The 24,664-nt window shown below is 41.1% G+C and overlaps 1 long non-coding RNA gene across 3 annotated transcripts in view; it reads right to left on the reverse strand.

The window, feature by feature from the left end:
- Positions 1 to 24,664, reverse strand: part of LOC120102816 (uncharacterized) — a 55,260-nt gene that overhangs the window by 21,039 nt on the left and 9,557 nt on the right. Inside the window, exons 1-2 of one of the 3 annotated variants that reach the window (XR_015620116.1) lie at positions 20,813 to 20,856; positions 5,889 to 5,963 (exon numbers count right to left, since the gene is read on the reverse strand). The exons of 1 other annotated variant lie outside the window; for it this stretch is intronic. This is a non-coding gene — a long non-coding RNA (uncharacterized LOC120102816). Of the gene's footprint in view, positions 1 to 5,888; positions 5,964 to 20,812; positions 20,867 to 24,664 lie in introns of those variants that run through there. One more of the 3 variants, XR_015620115.1, reaches the window with a different exon arrangement.

Here is a 24,664-nt window from a genome sequence, read left to right on the forward strand (position 1 = left end):
GCAGCAATGGCGGGAGGATGGGGAGGGGAACACCCATAAAGAAGGGGAGAGGGAGGGTTTAGGGGGATGTTTGCCCGGAAACCAGGAAAGGGAATAGCACTCGAAATGTAAATAAGAAATACTCGAGTTAATAAAAAAAAGAAAAAGAAAAAAAAAAAAGAAGTAGGTTTGTCAGGGCACAGAGGAAGGGGTATTAAGTGTTTTAAGCAAGGATTCCATTCAGAGAGAGCTTCTTCTGTCTTTTGAATATGGCTTGAACTTATCTTGTAATGAAGGCCCATTCTTCAGTGTTAAGGGATTACCTTGCTTGCTTTATGAGATATCTTTAGGTTACTTAAGAATATGCCCTCAGCAGGGACTATATAACCTTCTCTCTTCAGCTTCCTGTTTAGTGATATGCGTTCTCCATCTCTCATAATTTTCTAGTGTCCTCTTGAGTCTTTCATCAGAACAGAGCTGAGACTGGCACTATGCTTAAATCTCCAGAATGATGATTTTTCATCAGCCTCTTTTCTTTGAAGATGTTATCCTGACTCAGGTATGTGGTTATAGTAAATAAAAAATTGGAATGCTGGAGCATTCAACAGAATGTGATTTTGAGGGTCAAGGAAGGAGAAAGAGAAGAGGACAAGAATGCCCAGAGTTAGCTGATCAACCTACGAGATAGAAAGGTTGGGCATGAGTTTATGGGATGTGAGGCTGTTGATAATAAAGACATGAAACAGAGCCCCGAAACAAATACAGTGACTCCTTCAAATGAGATGGAACTATGGCACAAGAGGGTTTGGGAAAAAGCAAGTGACTGCAAGTGATTGGGTGGGTAAACAGGGTGTACATTCTTACAAATCAGAGTGAGCAATTTAGAACTTAAACAGGAAGATGACAGAGACCTTTCAGTAACAATTATGATTTCTGCGTTCTGTATAGAAACATAAGGATTGAAAAGGGCAAGGGAATATTTTTTTTCCTTGGACTTTTACTTTGGTTTCTCTCCGTCTGTTTGTTACATCCTATTTCACTTCATTCTTATTTTTTTAATCTTATTTTACTTTATTATTATTTTTAGATGTCTATTTGTATTCTAATAAGAGAGAAAGAAAAGAGTGTGGAATTGGGTGTGGGGGGAGTTGAGGGAGAGGAACTGTAACAAGACACTATTATACTGGGGAGAAAATCTATTTTAAAAAGCTAGCGGGGAAGACTATGGAAGAGGGGCTGTGTGCAGGCAGGCAGGCATGTTACCCAGCAGTGTGAAGAGATAGGCACAGCTCCAAACACAAGCAAGCAGTCATCTACAGACAGAGTAGACAGGATAGAAATCACTTAAGTGGCAGCTCTGTTGAAACTGATGGAAGGCCAGTGGAACAGACTCTGCACAGAAGACACTCTCAGACAACAGCACGGATGAGATCCGATGGACCATCCTAAGGTACAAGATTTTGGTTCAGCTGAGCATGCCTATTGCTAGAACTGAATCCCATGAGAACAGATTCAGGAGCTCAAGTTCAGGTTTAGCTACAATGGCAGCTCTGAGAAGCTTGCTGGGTGTTTGGTGAAGGAGACTGTTGTTTGAAGGATTCATAGCCTGAAGAGCAGAAAAGCACCTTTGAAACTGGTGTTGCTGCATCACCATGTTTCTTGGTTCACTCTAAAAAAAAAAAAAAAAAAACCACAAAAAACAAACCAGAAATCCTTTGTAGATAGATCTGTTTATTTTCCTAAAAATGATGACTTAAAAAAATGTTCGGTTAATTTCCATTTACATCAATGATATTAAGCAAAATTTGAATTTTTTTTCCTTTTTAAAATTAGATATATTTCTTTACTTACATTTCAAATGTTATTCCCTTTCCAGGTTTCCTGTCCATAAGCCTCCATCACCTACCCTTCCCGGATACGGGTGTTCCTCACATCCATCCCCTTTATTGCCACCCCCCCCATTTCCCTGCACTGGGGGTCCAACCTTGGCAAGACCAAGGGTTTCTACTTCCACTGGTGCCCCAACAAGGCTATTCTCTGCTACATATGCAGTTGGAGCCCTGGGTCAGTCCAGGTATAGACTTTTCGTAGTGGTTTAGTCTGGGAAACTCTGGTTGGTTGGCATTGTTGTTCTTATGAGGTTGCAAGCTCCTTCAACTCTTTCAATCCTTCCTCTAATTCCTCCCAACGGGTTCCTGTTCTCAGTTAAGTGGTTTGCTACTAGTATTGACCTCTGTATTGGACATGCTCTGTATGTGTCTCTCAGGAGAGAGCTATATCCGGTCCCTTTCAGCATGCATTTTTTGCTTCATCAATCTTATCTAGTTTTGGTGGCTGTATATATTTGGGGCAGATGTAGGGCAGGCTCTGAATGGCCATTCCTTCAGTCGCTGCTCTAAACTTTGCTTCCATGTTCCTCCTATGGATATTTTTTCCCCTTTTAAGAAGGACTAGGAGCATCCTCCTTTTGGTCATTCTTCTTCTTGAGCTTCCTGTGGTCTGTGGATTGCATCTTGAGTAATTCGAGCTTTGGGGCTAATAGCCATTTAACCATAAGTGCATACCAAGTGTGTTTTTTCTGTGATTGGATTACCTCACTCAGGATATTTTCTAGTTCATTCCATTTGCCTCTGAATTTTGAAGTCATTGTTTTTTATAGCTGAGTAGTACTTCATTGAGTAGATGTATCACATTTTTTTAATCCATTCCTCTGTTGAAGGGCATCTGGGTTCTTTCCAGCTTCTGGCTATTATAAATAAGGCTGCTATGAACATAGTGGAGCATGTGTCTTTGTTGTATGTTGGAGCATCTTTTGGGTATATGCCCAGGAGAGGTATAGCTGGGTCCTCATGTAGTGGAATGTCCAATTTTCTGAGGAACCTCTAGACTGATTTCCAAAGTGGTTGTACTAGTTTGTAATACTACCAACAATGGAAGAGTGTTCTGCTTTTTCCACATCCTCAACAGCATCTGCTGTCACCTGAGTTTTTTATCTTAGCCATTCTGACTGGTGTGAGGTAGAATCTCAGGGTTGTTTTGATTTGCATTTCCTTGATGACTAAGGATGTTGAACATTTCTTTAGGTGCTTTTTGGCCATTCGATAATCCTCAGCTGAGAATGTTTTGTTTAGCTCTGTACCCAATTTTTAATAGGGTTATTTGGCTCTCTGGAGTCTACCTTCTTGAGCTCTTTGTATATTTTTGATATAAGCCCTCTATCAGATGTAGGATTGGTAAAGATCTTTTCCCAGTATGTTGATTGCCATTTTGTCCTAATGACAGTGTATTTTGCCTTATAGAAGCTTTGCAGTTTTATGAGGTCCCATTTATTGATTCTTCATTGTAGAGCAAAAGCCATTGGTGTTTTGCTCAGGAAATTTTCCCCAGTGTCCATTTGTTTAAGATTCTTCCCCACTTTTTCTTCTATTAGTTTGAGTGTATCTGGTTTGATGTGGAGGTCCTTAATCTACTTGGACTGAAGCTTTGTACATGGTGATAAGAATGGATTGATTTGCATTCTTCTACATGCTGACCTCCAGTTGAACCAGCACCATTAGTTGAAAATGCAATCTTTCTTCCATTGGATGGTTTTGGCTCCTTTGTCAAAGATCAAGTGACCATAGGTGTGTGGGTTCATTTCTGGGTCTTCAATTCTGTTCCACTGATCTATCTGCCTGTATCTGTACCAATACCATACAGTTTTTATGACTATAGTTTTGTAATACTGCTTGAAGTCAGGGATGGTGATTCCCCCCAGAAGTTCTTTTATTGTTGATTATAGTTTTCGCTATCCTGGGTTTTTGTTATTCCAAATAAATTTGCAAATTGCTCTTCCTATCTCTATAATGAATTGAGTTTGAATATCTATGGGAAATTGCACTGAATCTGTAGATTGCTTTTGGCAATATGGCCATCTTTACTATATTGATCCTGCCAATCCATGATCATGGAAGATCTTTCCATCTTCTGAGATCTTCTTCAATTTCTTTCTTCAGAGACTTGAAGTTCTTTTCATATAGATCTTTCACTTGCTTGGTTAAAGTCACACCAAGATATTTTATATTATTTGGGACTATTATGAAGGGTGTCATTTTTCTAATTTCTTTCTCAGTCTGTTTATCCTGTTTGAGTAGAGGAAGGCTACTGATTTGAGTTAATTTTGTACCCCAACACTTTGCTGAATTTGTTTATCAGGCTTAGTAGTTCTCTGGTGGAACTTTTGGAATCACATAAGTACAATATCATATCATCTGCAAATAGTGATATTTTGATTTCTTCCCTTCCATATTGTATCCCTTTGGTCTTCTTTTGCTGTCTGATTGCTCTGGTTAGGACTTCGAGTACTATATTGAATAAGTAGAGAGAGGATGGGCAACCTTGTCTAATCCCTGATTTTAGTGGGATTGCTTCAAGTTGCTCTCCATTTAGTTTGATGTTAGCTACTGGTTTGCTGTATATTGCTTTTACTATGTTTGGGTATGGGCCTTGAATCCCTGATCTTTCCAGGACTTTTATCATGAAGGGGTGTTGAATTTTGTCAAATGCTTTCTCAGTATCTAATGAAATGATCACGTGGTTCTTATCTTTGACTTTGTTTATATAGTGGATTACATTGATGAATTTTTGTATATTAAACCATCCCTGCATCCCTGGGATGAAGCCTACTTGATCATGATGGATGATCATTTTGACGTGTTCTTGGATTCGGTTTGTAAGAACTTTATTGAGTATTTTTGTGTCAATATTCATAAGGGAAATTTATCTGAAGTTCTCTTTCTTGTTGGGTTTTTGTGTGGTTTCAGTATAAGAGTAATTGTGGCTTCGTAGAAGGAATTTGGTTGTGCTCCGTGAATTTTGTTTTATTCTGAGTTTTAGCATCCAACTTTAAGAGCTACAGCCTACTCCTTAGCTTTGGAGACATTTCTAATTCTTAACTGTGGCCTTCTTGTTTCCCACAGGGAAGAGATCCCAAATATTGGGAACATAGTGATCAAAAACATCTAGTTTCTAAAACAGAGGTCAGGAGGAAAATTGCCAATGCCAAGGGTGGAAAGTCTGAACTGTTCCCACAGTTGGTAAACAAACCCCTGTTAACTGTGGTGAGCCTCAAGGTGCCTGCAGCTGCTCAGGCTCTCCTGTCTGGCTCTTTTTCTTTCTATCTCTCGTCCTTGGAAAATCCATCATCTCGGCCCCAAAGGAAAGCAGATGAGATGAGAAGAAAAGTGCTTTTTCCCCACACACCCAAAGGAAAAAGAAATTCTGAGTGGAGAAAAAGGAATTTTCCTGTCTTGCTTGACACAAAATTCAAATAAAACTTCTTTACTTCTCTCTTTTTTTTTTTTTTTTTTTTTTTTGGAGCTGGGGACCGAACCCAGGGCCTTGCGCTTCCTAGGTAAGCGCTCTACCACTGAGCTAAATCACCAGCCCCTTCTTTACTTCTCTTAAATATGACAGTCTCATTAATTTTTAAGACTTCTCTAAATCAGCATTTTAAATAACTGTCTAGCAGGGTCAGCGTGACCTTTGCACTTTCTCTTAGAGGATCAGCTCACAAAGCAATCTCAAACAACATAGGAAGAGAGCCGTGGAGGGTTTCAACCATTATAGAGCAATTTAGAAAACCACTTTATATGCAAATTTTGTTCCTAAACACTGAATATGCTCATAAATTAGCTGTTTATTAAAGCATTTACTTGATATAGGGGTTCCCTTTCCTCTCTGTCAATTGCTGTCAGGGTGTACATAATGTACCTTAGAGTAATTAAATCAGATAACTCAATATCTACATCCAATTTTTTTCCTGACACAATGATGTCCTGAGTTTACTTCCTAGAGAAACTTCCATAATTGCAAAATAAATCATGGGACAATCAGCTAACACAGTGAGGAAAAGAAAGGGTAGCCTTTACCATATGGGCCCCACCGTGGTTCACAGTCTGTTCCGGGGTGTATGGGCTGCAGTGACGTCTGGACTAGTAGGAAACCTAAACATAACACAAATTCAAGTTGCTGTTATGATTTCAAACAAAGATTATTTGTGATATCCATTATGTTGGGCATATGCTAAATAATAATCGAGGTTCTCACCTTAGTGATCTGATGGTAGATCGCAAAATTTTCAGCCTGAAATGGACTATGAAAGGTTATCTGGTCTGAGTATCTACCAACCATTGGAAACAAGAAGAATGTTACATTACAAAGGAAAACCTTGGTCCCAAAACATCTGAATATTTCCGGCATTTGATAAAAGAGTGAATATTACCTTATATGGACAAAATAGTATTTAATTGAAGATTGCTGGAAGATTTCTTTTAACCTGGATTAGCAGAGTGGGCACTGAATCCAAGCATGAGAATCCTTATGGGAGAGAGATATGGGAAGTCGGGCAAAGCTAAAGCAGCAGGTGAGGGGACCACAGTGGCCAAGCGGAGAGATGTAAACTAACAGCTACACCAGCTGCAGAAGACAGAAGCAGAAGCAAACAAAGAGACTTCACAGAGTCTCCATAGAGAGCACTCCTGCAAACACCTTGATTTCTGACTTCTAGACTTCAGACCTGTCAAAATATAAACTGGTCTTGACTTAATCGACTGGGTTTCTGGAATGTGGCAGGGTAGAGTCCTTCTTCTCTACAATGCCTGCCCAGCACCAGAAGCTACCATAGATCCCTCACCTGTGTCTGTTAGGTTTTGGCCATTGGAATAATTGAAACAGTCTCAAGGAGGACAATTCTTTTTTGGCTCCTGGTTTTAAAGGCTTCCATTCCAGGCTGGCATGTTCCAAAGCACATGGGCCTAGAGTGAAAAGGAACATCGTGGTGATGGTGGGCTTCTGGTAACAGGAGGTAAAAATGTTGTTTATCTTGGAGAAGCTAAGAAGCAGAGAGACAGGAAAGGACAAAAATGCCCCTGGTGACTTACCTCTCCAGAGGTGTCTGATTCCCCAAAGTCTCAGTCACCCCTTGAAATAGCACAATCAGCTGAGGACCAGGCATTCAATACCTGAGTCTTGAGTGGAGAGGGTATTTCCTATGCAAACAGGGCTCATCCTAGCTTGCCTTTCTGACACACTTGATGCCATCAGTCTTTGCCACCTGTCTTAGCACCACTGACATTGAGCTTCTCAGATGTTCCTTTATCTCTGACCCTGTTTTGCTTCTCCTTATTTCTGTTTGCTTCTCCTTTTGTTTCCATGGTGATCTAATATCGTTTGCCCCCAAGCCTGCATTCAGCTTCATTCTTAGCATTTCCCTGAGGAACCCCATTCGTCATCTGATAGAAGGAGTCTCAAAGACAGCCTATAACTCACAGTGGTGTTGCTACAGAAACTGGTCTGCTCTTCTTTCCTTCTCTGCTTCAGTTTCCTGCACCCACTCCAGAAAGTCCAAAGTCCTTGCCCCTCAGCATCTGCAAACTATTTCCAGTACCTTTTGCCTCTTTTCCCATGTGCTGCTGCTGTGAAATCAAATCTCAATAATTCTGGCCCCGAAAACTGTAATGGCTTATAAGTCCTTGTTTTCTCACTTTCCCACTGTCTGTGTTCTCAAATAAAGTCTTTATGTTAATTTATATCACTACTATAACATATCACCACAGATTTGTTCCCTACAACTACGCATATTTGAATGAAGAAATGGATTGGTGGTTAAAAGTGCTTGCTGCTCTTGCAGAGGCCTGAAGTTTTGTCCTCTGCCCCTACACCAAGCAGCTCACTTTTTGGAACTTCAATTCCAGATCTGACACCATTTTATGAACTCTGTGGGTGGGCACCTATGTTCATACCTTCCCCCAACCTCCCACACAACTCTTACAAAATAAATATTTTTTAAAAATGCAACACATGTTTGCTATATTACATTTCCATAGCTTAGAAGCGTGAAAATAACTTAGTTCTGACAAGCCTTACTGGAGAATTGTTATTTCATGTACGATATGCCACAGAAGCCTTATCTCTTTCTGAAGTTCTGGGGAGTCATCCATTCCCAGGGTTTCCCTAGCTTCTAGAAGTGGCCTGTACTCTCCTTCATGTATGCCCCTTTATCCATCACAGAGACAGCAAGATCTGGTCATGTCCTCATGCTGTCCTCTCTCCCTCTCTCTCTCTCTCTCTCTCTCTCTCTCTCTCTCTCTCTCTCTCTCTCTCTCTCTCTCTCTCTCGTTCATTTTGTTGCCCACTCTTGCATTTCCAATCTTCACTGGGGCTAGGCTGCATTTACTCTGATAGGAATGTTAATTCCATCTGTAATCTTAATTTCCCCTTGTCCTGTGATAGCCTTCAGAGTCTTGGGAGAAATCACTCTCTCTGCCACATCCTCCTCCATACTCATTGTCTGAGTGGTCATGTGTCAGCTTGGCTGGGGTCTCTGTACAGGAAGCTTGCTTCTGAAAGGTAGAGTAGAAAGGTGATGGCCTCTCAAGAAGTAGGGCCTGGCTGTGGGAGATGGGAAGCATTACTTTCTTAGGGACCGGCGCTTGGAAGTAGGTTGTTATGACAGGAGGCTGCACACTTGTGGTGTATTTTATCTTCCATGAGGTTATCTTCTTGCTTCTTTCTCTACCATGTCTTGATGCATCTAAGACCACGTCAGGCAAAGCCAATGAACTTGATGGATTTTGAACATTCAACCTCTTAAAATTAAGCTACATGAATGTTTTTAAAAATATATATTTAAGATATATCTATTTGATTGGAGGGGGTGAATGTTTTGCCTGCATGTATGTACCATGTGTGCTTAGCACTCATAGAAGTTAGAAAAGGACACCATACCACCTGGAACTTGAGATATAGATGATTGTGGGAACTGGAAATTAAGCCTGAGTTCTCTGCAAAACAACAAGGGCCCATAGCCACTGAGCCATCTCTCCAGTCTTCATGTTCTTCAATGTCTCCCACATCCTGCCTCATTATGAATTCCCTGCTGTTTTTCTCCATGGTGTATATATTCTTCTCCCCTCGTTTGCTTCACAAAATGACTTTCTTCTTCTTAAAATTAATAAAAATATTGTCTTTCCTCTTTTTGTTGTTTTGAATATCATTTATTTATTCTTTGGCAATGTAATATCTGTATATATCTTATCATATCTACTCCCAACTCCTTTCTCATAGTCCTTGCCATCCCAGATACTCTCCAACAAGCCATATCTTTTCTTTTTCTGTTTGGACCTGATGGGATCCAATTAGTCTTATCTGCTGTGATCCCATGGAGTCCAGTTAGTGCTGTCTACTGGGATCCCACTGGGTCCAGTTAGTGCTGTCTACTGGGATCCCACTGGGTCCAGTTAGTATTGTCTGCTGGAATCCCACTGGGTCCACATTGTCTGCTGGCATCTCATTGGGTCCATTGGATGCTACCAGATTGGATGTTGACAGATACTGTTGACTTGGTCTTGTGAGAGTCTTGTTCAGATAACCATACTTGCAATGAGTTTCTGAGTATATCAACCTGGCTATGTTCAGAAATATCATTTCACAATATTCCTCACCTTCCTTACATCCTTACATTCTTTCAGTCTTTCTTTTGCAATATTCCCAAAGCCTTGGGGAAGAAAGGAGAATAGATACAGATGTCCTATTTAGGGATGAGCCTCATCAGTCACTTTAACCAGTCATGAGTCTCTACATGGTTGCCCATTGAAGAAAGAAGCTTAACTGTCTAAATACAAAACCAACATTACTCCATAGGTATAAGTATAAATATTCATAAGATAGTTTGGCAAGATGTTCATTTAGAGAAAGGATTAAAGTAGATTGCCATCTAAGACTTATGACTAGCTTTGCAGCATCAGACATGACTTTTCTTCTTTAGAGTGAGCCTCCAATCCCTTCACAAAAAGGTTGGTTTTCGCCTGTCCAAGTTTGATTCCTGTTGTCATAATAAAACACTTTGACACAAAAAAGGGAAAAATTTACTTGGATTACAGCTGCAAATCCTAGTTCATCATTGGAGGAATCTACAGCGGGAAGTCAAGCAGAAACTAGATGCAGAAACCATGAAGGAATGATTATTAGCTCACTTGTGGGCTTATGCTCAACCAGCTTTCTTATAAAGTCTCCTGCTGATAGTAAGATTCACAGTGGGCTAGGCCCTCCTACATCAACGTACAATTTTAGCAATTCTTCAATGGCATTTCCACAGGCCAACATGATCAAGGCAATCATGATCAAGGCTTTCCTCTCAGATGACTCTAAGCTATGCCGAGTTGGCAATTAAAACTAATGAGGACACCCTCCTAATTTTTATGCTAAGTTTGTACAAGTGGGTGTAGTTGCCTGATAGATCAGTCCTGAAGCATTAAATAGCAACACCCTCCCCCCTTTCTCACTGTGCTTTACTTCCTGTGAGTTATTAGTCAATGCATTTCCAGAGACCTTTTGTCCTTAGTTTTGGTTGCCTACAGTAAGTAGATGGCAAAATCTCATTACTGAAAACCCAATGCAGTTAAGTTGCAAGCCACAAATCAAACTGAAACTAACCCGAAAGCCTTCTCCATGCTGGCTACTTCCAAAGGATAAGCCAATGTGGGAGAAAACGCATCAGTGGATCTGTGGCCTTCCTCAGCTCTGGATCCTGAATTCTATCTCTTTTGTTGAGTCTCTGAAACATGCACTTACCCTACATAGTTAACTATTTTCTTATAAATTGTGCATTCCATTACACTGAGTTTTTTTTTGTTTGTGCTTGATAGTGAATACATTGTTCATTCCTACAATCCGCCCATCCATCCACTCTGATAACTTGTTGAGTACATATGTCTATCTACATTTAGGCAAAATGACAATGGAAAAGACTGTGTGTGTCCTCAAAAAGGTAATTTCTTGGATGAACTAAGACTATAATGATACATATTCATATTCCAACTTAAAACATTCAAAGACAACAGTGACCAAGAGAAATTTAAAGGCTGAGTGTAGTGGGACATAGCTGTAATCTCAGTGCTCTAAAAGTTAAAGCAAAAGAATCTAGAGTTAGAGACCACCCAGAGATACAGAGTCCAACTAGGTGGAGGAGTGTGGGGAGAGAGAGAGAAGAAGAAATAAGAAAGAATTTGAAAATTCTGGTTCTTTCTGCTTGTGAAACATCCCTGAAACTGGAGTTAATAACATGTAAGAAGGAGAAAAAAGGAAAAAGAAGAAGGAAAGAAATAGAAAGCTAAGACAAAGAAACTGTAGTTGGTGGCAAAGAACATAGTCAAAATCACTCTGTAGAGGCATTTAAAGGTTTTATAACCTTTTGGCATTTAAGCTAGTTCTGATAAGCAGAAAATCCTAGATATAATAGAGGTAAAAGGGCATGTCTTTAGTCTTTGCATTTCCTATAGCTAAAAGAAGTTTCCTGAAGGTTAACTCTGGAGTCAGAGAAACCAGGGGACTAATTTATTCAGTGGTGATAAACCACTTAGGGACAAGGCAGTACAGAGGGCGATGGTTTTTAAAAGTCAGGGCTCAACCCATCTCAAAATATGTTCTGCAGACCACCTTTGTGGTGTATTAGGGTAGGGATTTAGTGGCAAACTCCTGGCCTCCAAGGTTCACCCACCAAACTGAATTTGCAGCTGAGAATGTGCAATCTGATAGGAAGTTCAATGGTTTAATTGAAACTAATGGGCTGGGGTTGGGGATTTAGCTCAGCGGTAGAGCGCTTGCCTAGCAAGCGCAAGGCCCTGGGTTCGGTCCCCAGCTCCGAAAAGAAAAAAAAAAAAAAAGAAACTAATGGGGAGACACCTGAGCTCTATATGTTGGTCAAGTTCCTGTCATAAATATTCACTGAATAACAGAATGGCACACATTGTTCTGGGCACAATTTAAAGCAGTGGTTCTCAGTCTTCCTAATGCTGTGGTCTGTAGTACAGTCCCTCACTTTGTGGTGATCCCAACCATAAAATTATTTTACTGCTACTTCCTAGCTGTGGTTTTGCTATTGTTGTGAATCATAATATAAATATTTGATATGCATTCCCCAAAAGGGTGGTCACCCACAGGTTGAGAACCAATGGTTTAAATAAAAAAAGGAGGTCCAATCTAATAAATTATACCTACTAAAAGATAAAACTTTAAATGAAGAAATTATATACACAGAAATATCAGGTGGGAGCTGAGGCTCATTGGTTCTTGCCCAATATGCTCTAGGCTCTGGCTTCCATCTCCAACTCAGGAAGAAGAGCATATAAATGACAGTTTCAGGTTGTATTATAGTAAGGGCCAGGGTTACATGATGAGATGTCATCAAAATATGACCCAACATGTCTCACATGTGACAAAAGACATCAACATGAACTTCTGGAGAGCAGAAGTCATGGGAAGGGGAAGCCAAAGATCTAAAAGCCAGCACAGCCCATCTATACAATAATAAAACTCTACTGAATTCTAGGAACTGAGGACCCAAGAGAAACAGGATGAAGTTGGGAAACTAGGTCTGGTCAGGGGTTGGGTGAGCTAGTGTCCTGGACTGCTATAATGCAGGACTTTCTGAGACACAAGACTTTCAGGACTACAGCCAAGAAAGACTCAGGACAGTGGGACAAGTTAGCCACCTTGGGCCACAATGAAAGAAAAGAAAAATGATATTTAATGAATAGTAGGAATGTCCCAAATATAATGTAATTTCAGTTCCTCAGGACTGCTTATATTTTCAGAAAGATGATTGATTGGATTAGAGACAGACAGGAGGACACTCAGTGCCATCTTATAGGCAGAGACGATGGCTTTATTGACTCAAGTGATGGCAATGGAAATACCAAGAGATAAAGACATGGAAGGCCATCCTTGAAAATATAACCACAGATTGCAGACTGGTACAACCATTCTGGAAATCAGTCTGGAGGTTCCTCAGAAAATTGGACATTGAACTGCCTGAGAATCCAGCTATACCTCTCTTGGGCATATACCCAAAAGATGCCCCAACATATAAAAAAGTCACGTGCTCCACTATGTTCATCGCAGCCTTATTTATAATAGCCAGAAGCTGGAAAGAACCCAGATGCCCTTCAACAGAGGAATGGATACAGAAAATGTGGTACATCTACACAATGGGATATTACTCAGCTATCAAAAACAATGACTTTATGAAATTCATAGGCAAATGGTCGGAACTGGAAAATATCATCCTGAGTGAGGTAACCCAATCACAGAAAAACACACATGGTATGCACTCATTGATAAGTGGCTATTAGCCCAAATGCTTGAATTACCCTAGATGCCTAGAGCAAATGAAACTCAAGACAGATGATCAAAATGTGAATGCTTCACTCCTTCTTTAAAAGGGGAACAAGAATACCCTTGGCAGGGAATAGAGAGGCAAAGATTAAAACAGACACAGAAGGAACACCCATTCAGAGCCTGCCCCACATGTGGCCCATGCATATACAGCCATCCAATTAGACAAGATGGATGAAGCAAAGAAGTGCAGGCCGACAGGAGCCGGATGTAGATCGCTCCCGAGAGACACAGCCAGAATACAGCAAACACAGAGGCGTATGCCAGCAGCAAACCACTGAATTGAGAATAGGACCCCCGTTGAAGGAATCAGAGAAAGAACTGGAAGAGCTTGAAGGGGCTCGAGACCCCATATGTACAACAATGCCAAGCAACCAGAGCTTCCAGGGACTAAGCCACTACCTAAAGACTATACATGGACTGACCCTGGACTCTGACCCCATAGGTAGCAATGAATATCCTAGTAAGAGCACCAGTGGAAGGGGAAGCCCTGGGTCCTGCTAAGACTGAACCCCCAGTGAACTAGATTGTTGGGGGCAGGGCGGCAATGGGGGAGGATGGGGAGGGGAACACCCATCGGGAAGGGGAGGGGGGAGGGGGATGTTTGCCCAGAAACCGGGAAAGGGAATAACACTCGAAATATATATATAAGAAATACTCAAGTTAATTAAAAAAAAAAGAAAGAAAATATAACCACAAAGATTTTTGACAGTTAGCTGTCATGACTTCCTGCCTGGGAATGAGAGAAGAGTGAAACGCTGACTGAAGGGTCTGTCTGTGATGCTGCCTTTCCTTGCGTGGGTGACAGTCAGGGACCCATGGTATTGAGGGAAAAGAAACACCTTAGTGATAGTCTCAGATAGGCAGTTGTATAGACAGATCTGGAGCTCAAAAGCAAGAGGAGGATAGACTAAAATTGCACTGAAATGGAACTAAGAAATTCTCTAAATTGACTACAGAAACATAGGATCACTGCTAAGTTCACCCTGTTGCACATTGCCTCTATGTTGTGACCTCTGAGGTCTAAGTGAACTGAATATAATCGGCTCTTAAAAGGGCTGACTCTAAAGAAGGACCTTACCTAGCACCATGGTGTCTCTATGCCAGGGCAGCCACTCTGATACTTCTACCTGTGTTATGTAAATGCAAAGAGGGAGCACATCAGTACAGGGAGTTGGGAACTGGTCAGTGTCCTACTGAGCCTGTCCTTCTACATGTACATCCACCCAGCTGTCAATAGCAGAGGGATGGATTGCAGCGGGGACTTACCTCTCCCTTAGGAGTTCAGCCTTAATAATGACCTAATGCAATAGTATATTGAAACTGTGTTTGGATATTCATTTGATGGAACTTCAATTCATCCTTAGTGTGCCAAGTTTTCAACTAGAAAACACAAGTAAGTGAGTTGTCTTTTCTGTTGTCATAGATGCAAAATCAAAATATATTCAAAAGTGTATACCTTCTTAGGTGAAACTCATAGCATCGAGCCAAATATAACTTCCATCATCATTTACAACAGCTGGAATTTTAGATATGGGCTTAGATAATCTTTGAGGGTGGTTATTTTATCATCATTATCAACAACAATATCAACATCATCAGTAACATCATTATCATCACCACCATCATCACCAGCACCATCACAGCACCATCACCAGCACCATCACCAGCACCATCATCATGATTATCTTCACCATGATCATCATTATCATTTTCATTGTCATTCAAGGCTGCTTCGACGTCGTCTGTGCACACAGCATTCTCAAGGCCTCTGCTGATTATTCTTTTTGTTGACTTTTCTTACCTCTACCTTACAAGGACCTAGGACCTTTGTGGTATCCTAAACAAGAATTCTTCCCCTCCCGACATGTGGTGCATGGCTTGCATCCCAGTCTGCTCAGACGTCTGGACAGAATCCCACACAGCAGAGGAAAGCTACTTCCCCCGAGGCTTCACTAAAGACTCTCCTTCACTAAAGGCTCTCCAAATAAACTTTTAAACCAAAGGTTACACTGCTGCAATTTTAACCAACAGACCTTTCTTACTAGTGAGGTCACTTTTGTGGGGCTCCGTGTTAACTCTAAGGTTCTGAAATTCCACCTAAACCTCGGAATATGGCTTTTCTAATGGAATCTAGACAGAGCGATGCTTCCCCTGTGTGGTGGAGTGTGATATTTCACTTCGTAGAAATAGATTTACAAGCAGGACCAGGGGAGAACCAGTGATGTTGAGAGATTTGTATTCTTATGTTTAATACTATGGGGGATGGTCTTCATTGTTAAATAAAGCACGAAGCTGGAAGAAAACAAGCAACCATGCAAAAGGAAAAGGACAAGATTGCTGATAATATTCTTAGCAAAGAAATTGCCCTGCTTTGAAATTTCAAAATTTGGAGTGGCTCTTTCTTGAATTCCTGCACTATGTAAAGCTTGTTTTTAGATAACACAATGCTCGTACTGCTCAAGGGGAAGATAATGATACCTTCATGTCTCTCAAGGGTGTGTGTTCATAAATAATGACGATTGAGACAACACCTATGTAAATAAAGTGGGAATATGATAAGCTGATGCCTCTCAACTTCCAGTGTGTTACATCTCAATAAACTTACCACAAATAGAAAATATCAGAGGGTAAAGTATCACAAGACACCCAACTACCAAGTAGACCGGTTTATTAGCAAACTCTACTGGTGTGATTGTTTCCCCTCAGGGATTCATGATTGACAAGAAGGTGAAGTCTGATCCCACTGCCCTGAACATGAGGGAATCAGACTATAGTGCCTGCCTGAGAACAATCTGAATTCCACAACAGAAGTACTATCTCTAGTGAATGCAAATCACATTCGCACCATCATGAACTTGAAGTAGCATAAGTGGAATGACATGCAGAAAACTCAAGCTAAGCAGTTGGACAGCATTGCCTACCTAGGAGACAATCAAAAACTACAACCTAGGGTTGGGGATTTAGCTCAGTGGTAGAGCTAGAAAGCACAAGGCCCTGGGTTCTGTCCCCAGCTCCGAAAAAAAGAAAAGAAAAAATACAACCTGGAGGATCTCTCTTAGGTATAACCTAGGATACGTGCCATATCTTAGCAACAAAACATTGTGGGGGTTCTGGGAAACCATAAAGGCACATGATTACCTCATGTTTTGCTTCTTTAGAAGCAGCTTTCTGGATAAGCAGCACACAGGTGGCCCCTGGAAGCTCCTTGCTAATGTGGGTCCAAGTTCAGACCCACAATCCCAGACTCTGCAAGAAACAAGGTCCCCACTGTAGTTAACATACTTCAGTGTTGAAGAAACACTGGATAGGAAATTGAGATGCCCAAGAAAAGATATGATCTGAGAAAGCCAGAAAGGTTGAAATGTAAGTCAAAAAGAGACCAAAGACAGGTAGGTGACACTTATATATCTAACCTCCCAGGGACAATGGGTAACATCCAGGCAAGTAGAAGCAGGGACTTCAGATGATTAAGTTGTGTGTCTAGTCCTTGATTAGTTAATATGGTAGAATTTGTCACAAGAATAGTAACAAGGAGTATAATAGAGACACTAACCATCTAGAGGTCACTTACATCATGGTGCTCTATGCTCAGTTTCATGTGCCTTTCTCAAGGAGACTTTGGGAACAGCATCTGAGGTAATAATACAAGAATGTAGTGAGATTAATACTGTGGCCCCATAGGACATTCCCAGGGGAAGGAACACTTATTTATGTGTTTATTTATGCATTTCTTTCACTTTATTTGTTTTTCGTGGTACTCAAGATTGAACCTAGGGCCTCATGTCCTTCTGGCACACATTCTATGACATTTCCTGTCCATTTTGATTTTGATTTTGATACTGGCTCTTGCTAAGTTGTCCAGATTGACTTTGGACTCACTGTAGTTCAGACTGACCTTCCAATTGCCTCAGCCCCCTGGGTTGCTGTACTTATGGGCACCCATTCCTGTGCATGGCAAGAACACAGAATTTGAACTTGGTCTAGTTTGCTAAAGCAAATTTGTACCAGACATTTAGTCAATCAGCAAAGCAGTTCTCGGACATCGGAGTACATGCAACCTACACTGAGGTCTTTGTTAAAATGCAGAATCCCACACCTATGTCACCAGTATTAGACCTTCAAAGGGGAGCCTTTAATGATGGCCCACAGATAATTTAAGATGTACATCTTAAATAATTATATCCAGACTGTTTTGAGACCAGGGTCTCAAGAATAAGTTAAAGAAATACGGCTTTGTTCTCAGTGGGTAAAAACATCTCCCTCACAGTGTGCAGAAGGAGCACTCTGTCCACACCTTGACTTTGTACTTGTGGCCTCCAGAACCATGGTGAAAATTTTCCACCACTATTTAAGCCTTCTAGACTGTCCTACATACATGAGAAAAGTAAATCAAGTGAGTTTAATCCAGAAAAGCCTGGGTTAAGCCAAACCGACTAGGCTATTAGGTACTGATGAATAATTGATAATTGAGTCCATGGAACTGAAAGAAACATTCACTTCTAAGAAACAGAGGATTAAACAGTACTTGACTGGGAGTTTGAATTATGATTGTGAAACTGAATTTGGCTCTGACTTTGGGAAATGTAGAGCCTGAAGAAGCACTAATGCAGAAGGCAAGTAAACTTCATCTATATTTAAATGGCTTTATTCACTGTTTAGAGGAGTCTTACTTGGATAGTTTTTTTTTTAAGCAACCCATTTAAATGACAAATTTACCAATTGCAAGTAGCAACAACTGTTCACATGTCTTTACTCATTAATGATTTCAAGGAGTGTTTAATTTGGCCCTTTTTCTCTGTGGGTGACTTCTCTCAAGAGTATCATTTTGACATTCACAAAAAAGCCTTACATGGATTTTAGCCCCACTAGGAGGAAAGGAATGAACTCCGGTTACTTTGTTTTGTTTTGCTTGTTTGTTTTTCTTTGTTTATCAAATTCTTGTCAAGCTCTTTCATTGTTACAATTTTTCTATAAATTTAAAATCCCCAATTTGTCTGACAAATTAACAAGTTTTATTATAATCCCAATTTTCTAAATTAGTTCCACTTATTTTGAATGCCATACCTTGCTTCCACAGCCAAACATAGAACATAGATTTATTCCTTGAGAGGCCACGTCAGGGTTAGCTCAACCCACATCTTTGGCTTACTGGCTTTACTGAAATAACTTTACTTCTTTTCATCCTGATCAAGACCCTAATACTGACCAGCATGAAAAGGATTAGTGGTCCCTTATTCTATTCTCCTCAGGGTAGAGCTGATACTAAGGATAAGTAACAAAAACCTTGAGCCTAGACTTCCTGGCACCAGTGCTCTTGTTAAATTCAGACAGATAGACAGGCGCCACACAGTACTCGGCAGCATAAGCTATCGCTGTAGAGAATAAAGCACCACAGAAGGATCTAGACCCTGTTCGATAGAGGTAAAAGTTTTGTAGCCTTTAGTCCACTATTGGAGGATGGATTTTTATACCTACCCCATCCCAAAGCCACAGAACTGCAAGATGCATATAAGATACCTGTGTGACCAAGGCAAAGGAAGAGAAGATCTGTGATAGCACAAGTGTGTGCTTGAGTCCCAGTGTAACGGTCTGGGAGCTAGTAGTAGTCAGAAGTTCCTCATAGGTTGTCCCTGGCCAGACTGAAGTGAGTTTGGTCTCTTATTTCATCATCATGAAGGGCCGTGGATTATTCAGCTCTCTATGAAAAAATACTGAAGTAACCAACTATAAAAGAGAAAACTTCTATTTTGGCTCAAAGTTTCAGACCACGGTAAACTGACCAGGCTGTTTGGGGCTGTAGTAGAGTTCTGCGTCATGGCAAGGGACATATACTACCCCATACTTCTTCCTGAAGTATGACCTCGGAGATCAGACTTACCTCACTATGCTCCATACCCTGAAAGTCCCACTACAGCCTGGAGACCAAGCCTTTAGCTTGAAGTGTGAGTGATATTTCAGCCCCAAGTATAAACTACAGCAGGCCCTGACTAGCGGCGGATAGGGTTCCCTCACCTTATCCTTGGGGAAATCGACGAATTGACAGACTTTTTAGTCCCTCCGCCCACTGACTTCCTTTTTTCTTTAACAGACCTTGCCTGCCCCCCTTTGGCAGCTTTGAGCAACTGGCTTAATCAGACTGGAATGCTTTCCAGGACTTTTCTATGAAGTCCTGTAGAAGACAGTTTTATACATGGCAAGTCCAGCAAAAGAACGTGGATCTGGAGTCACTAATAGATATGCTTGCCATAGAGTGAAGAAAAAATTCTGTAGAAAGTGTGAGGTCGACCGGTCAGTTGGTAAAGCAAGAGACCTGAGCTTGGATTCCCAGCACGAACGTAAAAAGCCAGTCATGGTGGCAGAAGTCTGTAATCCTAGTGTCGGGAGGCAGAGACAGATGGATCCCTGAAGCTTGCTGGCCATCCAGCCAATTCATCAAGTTCAGTGAGAGATCTTGTCTCCAAAAAATAATGTGGAGAGCGGTTAAGGAAGACATTCACCTTTGACCTGTATACACATGTGCAAAGGTATGCACCCCATCCCCTCCCCAACATGCACATTAAATACATTTTTAAAAATCTAAAGGAGAGGTTGAAAACAGAACAGGGTTGGCTGGAGAGAGACAAAATCAGGAGGCACTGGGGGAAAGAGTAGCAAGGTCAATCATTCTTTGCCTAAGTATTCACCTAAGCGCACTTCTACCGTTCCGTAGCAAGGGTGAACTACGTGCTAGACGAACACTGTTGGCTTCAATAAGCATAAACAAGGACTCAGCAGGAGGCAAACATGCAACTTGTATACCTATGTGACTATTTGAAGATAGCTGAACAGTTAACATTTGATCCTCACCATAATCCAAGGACCCACACTATTACAGCGTTTTTACAGCTGATGCTAATCAAGAGCCACTAGCATGAGGCAGACCAGCGGGCATTGCTCTGCCCCTGCTTTTACACTCTGAGACTCCTCTCATTTCTGAAAGCTTCTAACTCCCAACTCTGGCAAAACTTGATAATGAGCCTTTCTCTGAAGGACTGAGCCAGACCCTATGGAGGCCACAGCTTCCACAGCTCTTCCCATCCCTTGTGGGGTCTAGGGCTGACCGCGAGTCTATCACTACTTCCTGTCAGTTGCAGTAACGTTCTGTTGTCTGACAGAATTCACTGCTTTAAATATTTCCTTTTCTTGCGATACATAATCTGCTGAGCTTTCCAGGATGTATTTGGCTCAAGGTCCCAAACAAATGTTTGACACACTGCAGAATGTTTTATTGCCCCTCAGGAGAATAAAAAGTGTATTTAGTAAAGACCATCTCTCTCCTGCTCCATGCCACTCCAACGGCTGCTTTAGACAGAACAACAGCTCCCTTTAAAAATATTTTTCATGACAATGTACTCTTTGAAAACTTACGTCTGGTCCTCTGCCAGTTGGAGATTTGATGTAACCAAAGATCTTAAGCCAGCTAGAAACCTAAATTCACTGAAAACAGAGGGCAGGATTGCTGCTTGTATTCCTACTGTGCTATAAAGACTGAGTCTGCAGAGCTGTGGATCGGCTCCCAGCAGAGCTGTGGAACTCTCTAGCACTATAGGAAATCTGGTTTGAGAAAGAAACAGCTCACCTTTTGGCCTGACAAGATAATCCTTCATTTCCGGGTATTCTCGTGCTTAGCCCCAAAGCAGGATTGGCTGACAAATGATGAGGCTGGAGGAAGGGGAACGAGTTCTGAGAGGAAATGGAGACCATGTGAGGAGCTGGCCTCCAACAGGGAGTTCACTGTGAGTCATGTTTTGTCTCCATTTGCTCCAAACTCCGAACTGCTCCAACAAAACAAACTAAGGTTGGGGAAATTCCAAACGATAGAAAATCAGATACTGTTACCAAAATACCAGGATGTATTTGGAATTCTTTTAGTAAAACTTGAATCTGTGTGGAAGCCATTCGGACATTCCAAAATGGTACTCCCGGTAAAAGCTACAGAACAGAGTCAAAAGGGGGGAACAAAATAATCGTAGAAAATATGGCAGAGTCAACCCACAGCAATGTGCTTGTGCTTTCAAAGAACTAAACTTTGAGAAGTAATATGAAAAATAACAGTCTGTATATTAATGCTTTACTAAAATATAAATTTTCCTATTTGAAAATATGTAACTTTTTTTAAAATATAGTTTGTTTAATGTCCTTGACTTCTGCATCTGTGGTTCCTACTTACAAGTCAGTCACATGCAGCTGTCCGCACACATGAGCACCCAGACTTGTCCCTAATGACTACAGTAAAGATTTCCAGATTAAATGCTACATGTTCCATGCATCTATTTTGCTGTTGGTATTAATAGTATTCAAAATGACTTATAAATTCTAACTCTTTCCAGGGACAAGAGTCATCATACTAGAAGCTTCATGTTTTTCCTTTTGGTCTTGGAAAATAATTCAGAGAACAAACAACTGCCTGACCACTGGATAATTTATGTGAAGAAAAATATGCTTGCTCTAGAGACTTTAGCATAAAATCCATATGAGTAAATAAGTATGTATCAGCTGACATATGTTGGAAAGCCACAGAAAGAAATCTTATGGGGCAGAAAGATTCATGTTAGGATATGGGTGGAACATGGAAACATCTTACTAAGTAGAAAAGTCTACTCACAAATGATCACATGTAGAATGTAATTTAAAGGAAATACTCAGAGAAGGTAAATATACAAAGAAAGTAAACGGATTAGTGACTATCTGGAGCTGACGGGTTAAATCTGGGGAGAAATGAGAATGACTGTTATTGGGTATAGATTCTCTTAAATAATGATCATTCTTTAGAGGTAGGTGTGAAAATAGTTACACACTTTAGAATGTTCTAGTAGTTTATGGAATTGTTCATTTCAAGGTAGTGATTTCTCTGGCATGCAACTCGTAGCTCAATAAAGCTTCTGTGCTCAGACAGACACCTGGGACTAGTACTAAACTTCAGCCCTAAAGCTTGTGGTCCTCAAAGAAGAGTGAAGCTCGGCACACCAGGCACACCGAGCTGTGTGCAAATTCAGGCTGCTACACCCCACTGTTTTTATTTCTTTGTTTCCCAGTCAAACGTTTGAGAATGGAGATTTATATACAGAATGCAGCCACACTTCCCAACTACTGTTAAAAGGCTCTCTCTCTCCCTCCCTACCCCCCTCTCTCTCTCTGTCTATCTCTGTCTCTGTCTATCTCTGTCTCTGTCTATCTCTCTCTCTGTCTCTGTTTCTCTCTGTCTATCTCTCTCTCATTCTCTTCGTGTGTGTGTGTGTCTGTGTGTGTGTGTGTGTGTGTGTGTGTGTGTGTGTGTGTGTGTGTGTGTAAGGATTGATGGGAGGCCAGAAACAACCTTGATTCCCCCACTTTCCTTGTGTTTTATGACGAGTTCTCTGCTTGGATGGGATTCACCAAAGTGGTGAAGCAGACTGGTTAAGAATGTTCAGAGCTAAGTGTGTCTCTTCTATTCTACCACTGGGATTACAAAAATGGCCTTGGCTTCCTCTGTGTCTAAGCTTCACATTTCATATCACTACAGTGGGAATATGATTCCACTTCGGAAGACTTCTGAAAAGATTGAATAGTCTGTGTGTGTCTTGAGCTTAAACCAGCACTAATCACTTAGAAAGCACTCAGTGTTGTGGGTCCTGGAAGTGGGTTTTCCAGCAAGTGCCCAAAATGGAGAGTCAGTCTATAACCACACACTGAATGACTATCCAAATGTCCAGTACATTGTTCTGAGTGTCTGAAGAGGTCACACGTGCTCTCCAATTCTTTTCTGGTTGTCACATACTATTGTTACTCTAGACCAATAAATGTGTTTCATCCAGTTCCTGGTATCTCTTAAGGTTACCATCTTCTTAGGGAGTTGAAGCATTGGTTCTCCATGACATAGTCTATTTACTGGAGTCACAGGATCCCATAATGTCAGATGAGTAGTGAGAATGTATTTTAATAGGACTTTTATCTGCAACAGTTGAAGCCACCTTTGCTAGACTCAAGAATGTTTACTCATAAAGGGGGCTGCCTGAATCTTTGGGTAGCCAAACAATGAAACTTAGAAACGAAACCCTAATTATATTGCTATTCACTCAAACAAATCCCTGAAGCCACTCTTGCAGGGTACAGGCCATGAAGTACATGGTACCATAGATTATATCTTTCAGAGTGTCAGCCAGGCTTGCTCTGCAGATGGATTTCAAATCATCTCACTGTTATCCACACTTTCCATTTCCTCACCCTCCATTGCTTTCCAGGATGAAGCCCCATGTGAGGCTGCAGAGTCTGAGCCCCAAGCCAGTGATGGTGTAGCAGAAACAGACTAAGAGTTTCAGCTTCTATTTCATAGAGATGAGGCCATAAGCGGCGGGATGTGACCTAAAGTTCTGTGAAGCTAGAAAGGGGACCAGTATCTGTATCATTGGCTGGTCTTCATCATGGCTTTGCTTACTTTCTAAATGTTTAATTTTTATACTTATTTATTTAGTATTTTTTTCAAGATAGGTTGTTTCTGGGTATACCTGACTGTCATGTAGATCAGACTGGCCTTGAACTCACAAAGATTGGCCTGCCTCTGCCTCCCATGTGCTAGGACTAAACGTGTGCACCACCACCACCTATCATCACAGCCTTTCATTACACAGATAAGAGGTTAGGAAGAAGTTAGTGTCTCTTAGCTTTTATGTGGATAAGGAAGTACACCAAGACCTGGTGGATCCCAAAGCAGACAAAGGCTGAGCCCAGACCCTGGCAAGCAGAGTCCTGGCAAGAGATCAGGATGCTTAAGGCATGGACACAAGAACAAAGGCCATGGCATGAGCTGCCTCAGCAGAAGTGGGCATCTAGCACTGTCTTAGTCAGTGCTCTATTGCTGTGAAGAGATACAATGAAAGGCAACTCTTATAAAAGAAACAATTAAATTAGGGCTTCTTTACAGTTCCAGAAGTTCAGTCTGTTATCATTATGGTGGAGAGCTTGGCAACATGGAGGCAAACACGGGGCTGGAGAAGGAGCTAAAAGTTCTACATCTGGACCTGTAGTCAGCAGAAGGAGAGAGAGGCACTAGGCCTGGCTTGAGCAATTGAAAACAAAAAGTTTAACTCCAGAGTTATAAATCATCTACACAAAGTGCCACTCCCTGGTAACCAAGCATTCAAATATATGAGCCTATGGGGCAGGCCATTCTTATTAAAACCAACACAGACCCCAAACAGTTTCCTTCTCTAATAGCAAGACGGTCATATATGTCTCTGGGATTTTGAACCACTCCAACATAAAGAAGAAAGCAGACAGAAAGGGCAAGCTGAACACAAAAGCATGTAGGCTCCACCAAGCCTGGGTCCTTTAACCTAAGTCAGAGTTTTACTACTTGAATTGACACATGTGAAAATAAATATTGAACAAATGAAAATATTCCTTAGCTATTACAGGAAGTTGGTCAGCTACCATGCCCTCAGATGTGGAAATA

The sequence above is a fragment of the Rattus norvegicus genome, chromosome 5 (assembly GCF_021556685.1).
Source record: "Rattus norvegicus strain SHRSP/BbbUtx chromosome 5, alternate assembly SHRSP_T2T, whole genome shotgun sequence".
NCBI lineage: Eukaryota > Metazoa > Chordata > Mammalia > Rodentia > Muridae > Rattus > Rattus norvegicus.